The 9,987-nt window shown below is 46.5% G+C and overlaps 1 long non-coding RNA gene across 1 annotated transcript; it reads right to left on the reverse strand.

Annotated features, from left to right (window-relative positions):
- Nucleotides 1-293: 293 nt before the first annotated feature.
- On the reverse strand, nucleotides 294-948 carry LOC105358478. Its single transcript, XR_002874843.1, has 3 exons — nucleotides 900-948; nucleotides 449-560; nucleotides 294-342 (listed from the first exon to the last, which is right to left on the reverse strand). It is a non-coding gene; the product is annotated as an uncharacterized LOC105358478 (long non-coding RNA).
- Nucleotides 949-9,987: the final 9,039 nt, after the last annotated feature.

Here is a 9,987-nt window from a genome sequence, read left to right on the forward strand (position 1 = left end):
CGGTGTAACTTTCCACAGAGTCCGGTGTCAGACCGTGGAACAAGTGAACAAAGGTTGAAAAACACTGAAATAAAGCACTTACCCGGGGATCAGAAACAGGGTTCTGGGTCAAGCCCAACTGCCACAGCTGATTTGGTGTCATGCTTTGCTCCGTCCTGATTGGCTGTCCCACGCGTCACTAAAGACATCCAAACTGGCCTGAATGCGTGGTAGGAAGATGTAATGGCAGCAGAATACGTGATGTTACTGATATTGAGCAAGTCTTGGTCCTCAGGAGAGTGCAGGATGTTGTAATATAAACCAGTAACACTCATGAAGACATCACACCAGAGGGGCTCAATCCTGTATTTGGAAAAAAAGCAAAAAGAAATATATTGTCAGATTTATTTTTAATACATCATTCACTTTTATGTATATATTAAAGCTTCTAAACCTAGGTTCAACTCACCGTTGATTGTGTGTACACTTTTGCTGCAATGAAGCTGTTTGTGTCAGTTCTACATACTGTGAGCATCAACTCAGCTATGCCCACATTTTCTCCTCCGTGATCTCCTCTCACCCTGACAATAACATGAAAATCATGTCTCAAACACATAATTACAAATGCATCGCCAATACGGTACACATCAATTTAAAATGTAATGTTTCTATGTATGTTGCCAATAAGTAGAATTTCTAGGTTAGATAAATTGCAGGAGTGGGTTACATGTATCACTGGGGAAAAAATTGAGGCGAGAGAGACTGTTAACTGTAAATGTTATTCATGAGGGGAAAGAGTTTTAGAGTTGCCTTTGTTTTCAGAGGAGTCTAAAAAAGTTATTTTATTTTTGTACAAATAACCAAGTGCTTATACTGCCTGATATGTGAATAAAAGATTTCTTTATGAATAAAATGAATACCTCAGAGGTAATCCATACACGTTCACAGCGTCACTGAAGAAGGCCAAGTCTGCACAGTTGTTGCCTGCCACCTTCAGGTGCAAGATCTATGGAATACAAGTACAAATACTTTCAACTGACAGATATTTACAGGGGCAAAAATGCTAAATTCCCAATTGATAGGTAAAACAGTAATACAATAGGATGATAAAATATGAAATAGAATAGAATAGAAAGGTATTTAATAATCCCACATAAAAACACACACGCATTACAAATAGAAATATCACAAGTTAAAAAGATTGATAAAAAAGGTAAATAATTGAAAAATCAGTGGGTAAAATTAATTTAAAGAAATTACTTGTAAGATGCCCTGCCAGAGAGTTGTATTGCCTGATGGCACGAGGAACAAAAGATTGCTTCAGTTTTTCTGTGGAGCAGCGCTGGGACAGCAGTCTGTTGCTGAATGTGCTGGCCTTCCACAGCAACAGGTTGACTGACAGTCGATGATGCAGTCTTTGAAGGATGTCACGCTTCAGCAATTCCTAGAGAATAAATAAAAACACGACAAACATGGATTAGATCATTTAGCTGGCTGAGATTAAATTACATAACTTTCAAATATTAGAAAGGGGAATTTTTTAAAACACTCTTGCTATGATAACTTGAGCTTGTAGTAAAGAACAGCTTTAAAAAAAATCAGAGACAAGACACTGATCACAGGAAGCCTGTGTGTAATACTTACAGTAACTTCTACTCTAATCACTGTTGACAGCTGATTTCTCCCATCCACCCTTTCTGTGACTACTTATCGACTACGAAACAGCCTAAAAACATAATGTTTGGGATTCTTGTCATTACGTCATTGGAATTAAAGATACGGGGAATTTAGTGGCTGTCACTCTGACACAATCTCACAGGGCTTTTCAGCACAATACGGGTTCTAACGTTAGAAACTTAATGAGGCTTCTTTCATTCAACAGTCGATTCACGTCTGTTTTATTTAAAAAATGCAGTTTTCATGAATGTCATATGAATTAACTTTGTTGGACATATCCATCCCGTCTTAAAGTCTGGGTTGTGAAAAGACTGTGTCTAAACTTTAACCCGGATCGCGTTTACATAAAGGCAGCACACGGAACAGCTAACTAGCTAGTTAGCATAGCATCAGTGTTTCCAAATCAATACTTTTTATTTTTTTTATTTTTTATTTTTTATTTTTTTTATTTTTTTTTCTTAACCTTGTCCTGTCCAACAGCTGGGCAAACAGATGAGAGCTGAGGGCCTCTTGTGTTGGACATATTTTACTTTAACAAGAGGGGTTATTCATCTTCAGACAAACCAAAGGTATGTCTGAATAAACCCCTTTTGTAATTGAGGCCAAACTTTTTTAATTTCAAACATGTTTGAAGATCTTTGGTGTTGGACCGGACGGAAAAGGAAAGAGGGGAAGAAGAGAGAGGGACGTTAGAGAGAGGGGGGGAAGGAGGGTGATAGTAGGAGGGGAAGGGGGATAAGACCATGAAGCAGCATAAAGCAACAAGTTTACTGGTTGTTAATCACCATGGTAAGGCTCAAATGCAGTACAAAAAGGGCGGAGCCTGTCCACACACACACCCAAGTGTCAAACACACCTGCTAGCTGCAAAAATGTCCATCTGTCGATATGTACACAAAACAGATAGTGCTCACACGCATACTTATGCCTTAAAACCAACTAGTGTGAAACATTTCAGTCATTCAGTCACGCAAACCGCCAGTGCAAAGGTGAGCCAACACCCGTGCTCAGGTGAGTGCTCATGTTCTTCTAAAATGGATGGTGGAATGTGTAAAGAAGAAGGGAGAGCGCCCAGCCATCCCCACCCCAAGACCCCCACCGCAGCAGCAGCGGCAGCCGGAATCCCCCCCACGCCACACGGAAACCGGCAGGGAACAACCGCCGCCCGGGCGACCAAGCCCGCCACCCAGGCCAGGGCCAGCAGGACCGCCGCAAGGCCCCCAGAGCCAGAGAGCAGGGAGGCACGGAGGGAAAGAGAGGGCCGCCCCAGCCCAACCAGGAGAACAGCCCCCCCGCCGCGCCGGGAGAACCCAACGCAGGACCCCACCGGAGAGGGACGCCCACAGCCCCAGACGAGCACCCCACCACCACCCAGGAGTTCTGGGCATCCCCCCGCCCCAACCCCAGGTACGAGCCAGGACCCCCCAAGGGAGACCCGCTCCGCACTCCAGGCAGCCATCCGCCCGGCCCACGGTTGGTCCAGGGAGGAGCAAGGCAGGGGCCCGCCGCCCCCGCCCAGGAGGGGGGAACCCCGGGGAAAAAAGAGGGCCCACAAGGGGTGTTGTAAATATGGCCCGACCAGGCTCGGCCACAGTTGGAAATTTGGCGGGGCCCAGCGCTCAGGAGCAAGGACCAGAACCCACCCCCCAGGGACACCAACACCCCCGGCTCAGATGTAATGTGAACCCCCCCACCGCGCGGAGAGAGCACCGCCGGGCCCAGGAAGCCGGCACCCCGGGGACATGGCCGCCGTTGCAAAGGGGCCCGTACCCCCCAGCAGGGAAGAGGCAGGGGACAGATGGTCCTAGGTCCCACCTTCCTTGCAAAATGTGTGTGCGTGTATGTGTGTTTAAGAGGGTGTGTGTGTGCATGTGTGTGTGTTTATGTTGGGATGTATATATTGAGGGGGGAGGGGTGTATGTACTAAGGGGGGTGCAGTTAAAATTGGCGGGTAGGGCATTAAGGGGACATCTCCTGATTACTCACAGTGATGTCCCCTCACCCCCCCCCCCCCACCAAGGGGCCCTAAATGTCTAAGGTACGGTTAAAATTGGCGGGTAGGGTGCTAGGAGGACATCTGCTGCTTGCCGGCAGTGATGTCCAAGCACCCCCCCTACCAAGGGCCCTACATGTCTAAGGTGCAAATAAAACCAAAAGAGGGGGGGCCCACTCCATACGGCAACCATAGGAGGGGGGGCCACTGCCTAGTAAACCCCCCCCCCCAAGGCTCATCGCAGGCTAAGCCCCCCACCCCCTCACCCTATTATGAGGTTATATGAGGAAGGGGGTAAGTTGGGGACAGCTGGTAGACTGTCCCCCGGTGGTCAAACAGCTGTCCCCCCCCCCCCCCCAGCAAGGGGGCCAGGCCCACCCAGCCCAGGGGCCCCACCCCCGGAGGCGCCGACACCCCAGGCCCAGCACCACCCACCCCACACAGAGGGAGAGGAGCCAGAAAGCGCCGGCCCCCCCCGGAGCAAGCCCAGGCCCCCACCCCCAAACGCCGGCCCTAGAAGAGCTCTGGTCAGGCCTCGACGGGACCGAGGCAGCCAACCGGCCGGGGAAACCGCCGATGGCCTCAGCGGAGACCCCGACCCGTCAACCCCCCCTGCCCCGTACCAATAGAGAAAAATCATCAATCACCTCTATTACGGACCAAACAGGAAATATCACTCATGACCCGGTCAAAATTAATAACGCATTTGAAAACTTTTATAAAAACTTGTACACACCACAGATAAATCCGTCAGAGCAAAGTATTGACTCATTTCTTAATAATGTAAACCTACCCAGGTTAAATGAGGATCAAATAACAAACTTAGACTCTCCGTTCTCGTTGTCTGAACTTCATGAAGCTCTGTTACTTATGCCTAATGGTAAAGCACCAGGGCCTGACGGCTTTCCTGCTGAGTTTTATAAAGAATTCTGGGAACAGCTGGCACCAACGTTTTATGAAACGGTCACATCTATCAATGAAAGCCAATCAATGCCACCTAACATGAACTCAGCCAACATAATTCTTCTTCTAAAACCAGACAAAGATCCCAATAGTCCTTCAAGCTATCGCCCTATTTCTCTAATCAATGCAGACGTAAAAATTATCTGCAAAGCACTAGCACAGAGAATAGAAAAAATCACTCCTCACATAATTGACTTCGACCAAACTGGATTTATCAAAGGCAGACACTCGGATGACAATCTCCGAAGACTTGTTAATATAATAGACTTTGCCACCATTAACAACCAGGAAATGACCATACTATCACTGGATGCTGAAAAAGCTTTTGACAGAGTAAACTGGAAGTTCCTCATTGCTGCCCTCCATAAGTTTGGTTTTGGAGAAGCATTCATCAAATGGATCAAAATATTATATCACAACCCCAATGCATCAGTTAGAACTAATAAACAGACTTCCAACAGGTTTTTTCTTGGAAGAGGAACCAGACAGGGTTGCCCACTCTCTCCTTCTCTTTTTGCTATATTTATTGAGCCTCTAGCTGCAGCAATAAGACAGAATGAGAGCATTAAAGGAATTAAAACCAAACACAGCCATCATAAAATTAGTCTCTATGCAGATGACATATTACTGTTTTTAAGTAATTTACATTCTGTAAATGAAACGGCAACAATCATTAATGAATTCTCCTCTATATCAGACTATTCTATTAATTGGAATAAGTCTGTTTTATTACCACTGAACAATAATGCGGAGCAAAGACTCACAATACCAGTTAAATCAGGAAATATCAAATATCTAGGTATCAATTTTTCCCCCAAACTATCAGAACTGGTGCAGCTAAACTACACCCCATTACTGAAAAACATACAGGACGATCTAACACGCTGGACCAACCTGCCTCTGTCCCTTATGGGCAAGGTAGCCACGGTAAAAATGAAAATCTTACCCAAAGTTAATTATCTCTTCTCAATGATTCCCACACAACCGCCACTAAAATGGTTCAAAACATTAGACTCATCCATATCAAGCTTTTTATGGAACAATAAACCTGCAAGAATTAGTCTAAAAACTTTAAAATCTGCAAAAAGCTGTGGAGGATTAGAATTACCTAATTTCCACAAATACTTTCTTGCAAATAGATTACAATACATCTTAAAATGGTTAAAAAATAATCCAGAAACCAACTCATGGTTAGACTTGGAACAGGCGTTATGTGGAAAGATCAACCTGTCAGATCTTCCATTTATTAGCCAAACAGTTAAAAAACAGGATTGTTTCATAAGTATTAGTATAAACGCCACTTTAACAGCCGGTGGGAATTTCTCAAAATATCAAAATCATCAATTCAACCGTGCAAAATGACACCCATCTGGAACAACCCAGACATCCTCATAAACAAAAAAATTATCCACTTCCCAGCTTGGCAAGCAGGGGGCATAAAACATCTAGAGCATATAATTATTGATAGAAGATTCATAACTCCCCAGGAACTTCAAGACAAACATGGAATAAATAACTTCTTGGAATATCAGCAACTTAAATCAAGTATTACTAAAAAATTTAAATACAGATACAACGATTTAAAGCTACCGGATGTAGTTACCACTCTGATCAATTTCTCAATGAATAAAACTCTCTCCAAAATATACAAACTTTTATGTAATTTAGATAATAACATTTCACTTCCGACAACAAAATGGGATGCGGATTTGAGCATCAGCACAGATGAAAGCTTTTGGTCAGAACTTTGTCTAAACACCTTTAAACTGACAAAAAGTCCAAATCTGCAGCTAATCCATTTTAAAACCCTTCACAGAATTTACTACACTGGACAGAGGATGTTCAAGATGGGTCTCAGCAACTCAGACATTTGTCAGCACTGTGACAGTAATCTACCCGACAATTACATGCATGCACTGTGGTTCTGCACGCCTGTCCAGGCTCTCTGGCAGCAGGTATGTGCCGATTTATCAGTCTGGCTTAAGGTTTCAATCACAGCTTCACCGTCACTTTGTGTGCTTGGTGACATGAGTGCCATCGATGTAGAAGGAGGATTAGGCTCTATCATTTTCATAACTCTTTGCATTGCTAAAAAAACTATTTTAATAAATTGGAAAAGCAAGAAAAATATAAATATAAGTCAACACAGAAATCTGCTGCTTGATCAGATCAGCTTGGAAAAAATGTCAGCCCAAGGTTCAAGTAACTTTGAAAGAATTCGGTCTCTCTGGTCTCCCGTAGCTGACTCCATGACTTAGGGGATGGGGGGGCCTGGTCGTCGCTGCTCCTTGCCCTTCTGCCGTGGGCCGGGGTGGGGGCCGGGGCCTCCGGTGCCTGGCGGGGGGTGGTGGGGGCTCCGTTGGTCGGGGGGTCGGGTCCGGCGCCGGGGTGGGGCGGGCTGGGGCGCTGCGGGCTGGGGCGCTGCGTGGTCCTCTGGGCTTGGGTGTGGGGGTGCGTGGTGGGGGGGTGGGGTGGTGGTCTGGCTTGGCTTGGGGGGGTGGTCCCTTTGCCTGTGCTGGGGGGGGGTTGGCGGGGGGCGCTGCTCGGGGGGGGGGGGCCCAGCGGCGCTGGATGGGCTTCCCATCTACGCCTGGGGCTTGGATCAGCCCTTCCCTGGCTCTGGGGCGGGACGGGACAACCCTCTTGGGGCCCCCGGGCGCTCTGGGTGTCATCCGCTTCGGCTGCGGGGTCTGGGGTGGGGTGGGGTGGGGGGTCTTGTCGGCCCTGTCCTGTGGGGGGGCATTCTGGGGGAGGGGGGGGGGGGCAAATCAATACTTTTTAATCAAACTTTCTTTTCTGCTGTAAATCCGGCATGTTTTTCCCCTTAGTTCCATCTGAATCATGTTAAGAACCTACAGATTGGCTATACGCCAGCTTGAACCGACACCGGCTTAAACTTCACTCACACTCACAGGGCAGGCAGACACAATTTGAGTCGAAAGCCGGCTAGTTTCGAGGCCCCTGGTTGGTTGTAGTTACTCGTGTTGTGTGAAGAGCTGGTATGCCAAGTATAAAACTTGACAAAACCATCATAAGTCCTCCCCTGCTTTCATAAAAAATATGACCGCACAGGCTAAGCTAAGCTAATTTGCGGTGGGGGTACTCTGCAAACGACTCGGCTGAAGTGTTCATAAAGCATTCACACATGTCACTTGGCTAAGGAGACCGCTTCAACTTAGTATTCAATAACATTACAAGATGTACAACGAGGGAATAATCAAATAAGTGCATTACTTACGGGCTGAGACTGATCCCGTTCAGAAGACCTCTCCGCCATGTTTGCCGCCCGCGTCCTCCCAACTGCTGTGCTGAACAGCTCCCTCCCTCGTCAGTTGAGAGTGAAGAGTGTAATGGGCCATTCGATTGGCTAAAAGCGAACCCGCCTGCTTTGCCGATGAGTTTGATTGACAGATTCACTAGCCAATGGTGAGATTAGTCGACCTGCTCCGTCAGATGAGTCTCAATATTCACCGTAGAAAAATCTCTCACACACACAGGGAGATTTACAAACGAGAACGGGATTTTGAATGTACATTCTGCAATTCGAATGATCTGTGAGTTCACATCACATGTGTACCTAGAAATCATGTTTGTGAAGCACTTACTGTGCATTTCTGATACATTTATTGTGAATTTCTAAAATGTTTTTGTGAAACACAGTGTGCACATTTGTGAGAAACACTTAATGTGCATTTGTAAAACATTTAGTGTGCATTTGTGAAACACAATGTGTGTGTTTGTGAAACACAGGGTGTGTATTTCCGAATTTATTTTTCACGTTTGCATAAAATGACATTTGTGAATCGGAGCGTGTGTATTTGTAAAACCGTTTGTGTGCATTTGTGAAACACAATGTGTGTGTTTGTGAAACACAGGGTGTGTATTTCCGAATTTATTTTTCACGTTTGCATAAAATGACATTTGTGAATCGGAGCGTGTGTATTTGTAAAACCGTTTGTGTGTATTTCTGATTATTGAGACTGAATTAACTCCATACTCTCACCCTCCGCGGGTGGTTTCTCCTCCAAGCTCGGGTCCTCTACCAGAGTCCTGGGAGCTTGAGGGTCCTGCAGTATCTTAGCTGTTCCTAGCACTGTGCTCTTCTGGACTGAGAGGTCTGAGGTCTTTCCAGGTATCTGTTGTAGCCACTCCTCCAGCTTGAGGGTTACTGCCCCGAGTGCTCCAATTACCACAGGCACCACTGTCACCTTCAGTTTCTCGTGTTCCTTCTTCCTGATGTTCCCATCGCTTGGCACTGCCACATCCACCACAACGGCTTTCCTCTGTTCTTTATCCACCACTACAATGTCTGGTTGGTTCACCATTACCATCCTATCAGTCTGGATCTGGAAGTCCCACAGGATCTTTGCCGTCTCATTCTCTACCACCTTCGGAGGTGTTTCCCATTTTGACCTTGGGGTTTCCAGTCCATATTCTGCACACATGTTCCTGTATATTATTCCAGCCACTTGATTGTGGCGCTCCATGTATGCTTTACCTGCCAGCATCTTACACCCTGCATTTATGTGCTGGATTGTTTCAGGCCCCTCTTTGCACAGCCTACACCTTGGGTCTTGTCTGGTGTGGTAGATCTACACCTTGGGTCTTGTCTGGTGTGGTAGATCTACACCTTGGGTCTTGTCTGGTGTGGTAGATCTACACCTTGGGTCTTATCTGGTGTGGTAGATCTACACCTTGGGTCTTGTCTGGTGTGGTAGATCTACACCTTGGGTCTTGTCTGGTGTGGTAGATCTACACCTTGGGTCTTGTCTGGTGTGGTAGATCTACACTTTGGGTCTTGTCTGGTGTGGTAGATCTACACCTTGGTCTTGTCTGGTGTGGTAGATCTACACCTTGGGTCTTGTCTGGTGTGGTAGTTCTACACCTTGGGTCTAGTCTGGTGTGGTAGATCTACACCGTGGGTCTTGTCTGGTGTGGTAGATCTACACCTTGGGTCTTGTCTGGTGTGGTAGATCTACACCTTGGGTCTTATCTGGTGTGGTCGATCTACACCTTGGGTCTTGTCTGGTGTGGTAGATCTACACCTTGGGTCTTGTCTGGTGTGGTAGTTCTACACCTTGGGTCTTGTCAGGTGTGGTAGATCTACACCTTGGTCTTTTCTGGTGTGGTAGATCTACACCTTGGGTCTTGTCTGGTGTGGTAGATCTGAGCCTCTATCGCTCTGGTGCTCAGGGTTTGTTCCTGAGCAGCCAGGATGAGTGCTTCAGTGCTGTCCTGTAGGCCAACCCTTTCTAACCATTGGTAGGACTTCTTTATATCAGCCACTTCAGTTATGGTCCGGTGGTACATCCCATGCAGGGGTTTGTCCTCCCATGAGGATCTGTCCTCCAGCACTGTATCCTCTGCTCTCCATTG

The sequence above is a fragment of the Oryzias latipes genome, chromosome 2 (genome assembly GCF_002234675.1).
Source record: "Oryzias latipes chromosome 2, ASM223467v1".
Classification (NCBI taxonomy): domain Eukaryota; kingdom Metazoa; phylum Chordata; class Actinopteri; order Beloniformes; family Adrianichthyidae; genus Oryzias; species Oryzias latipes.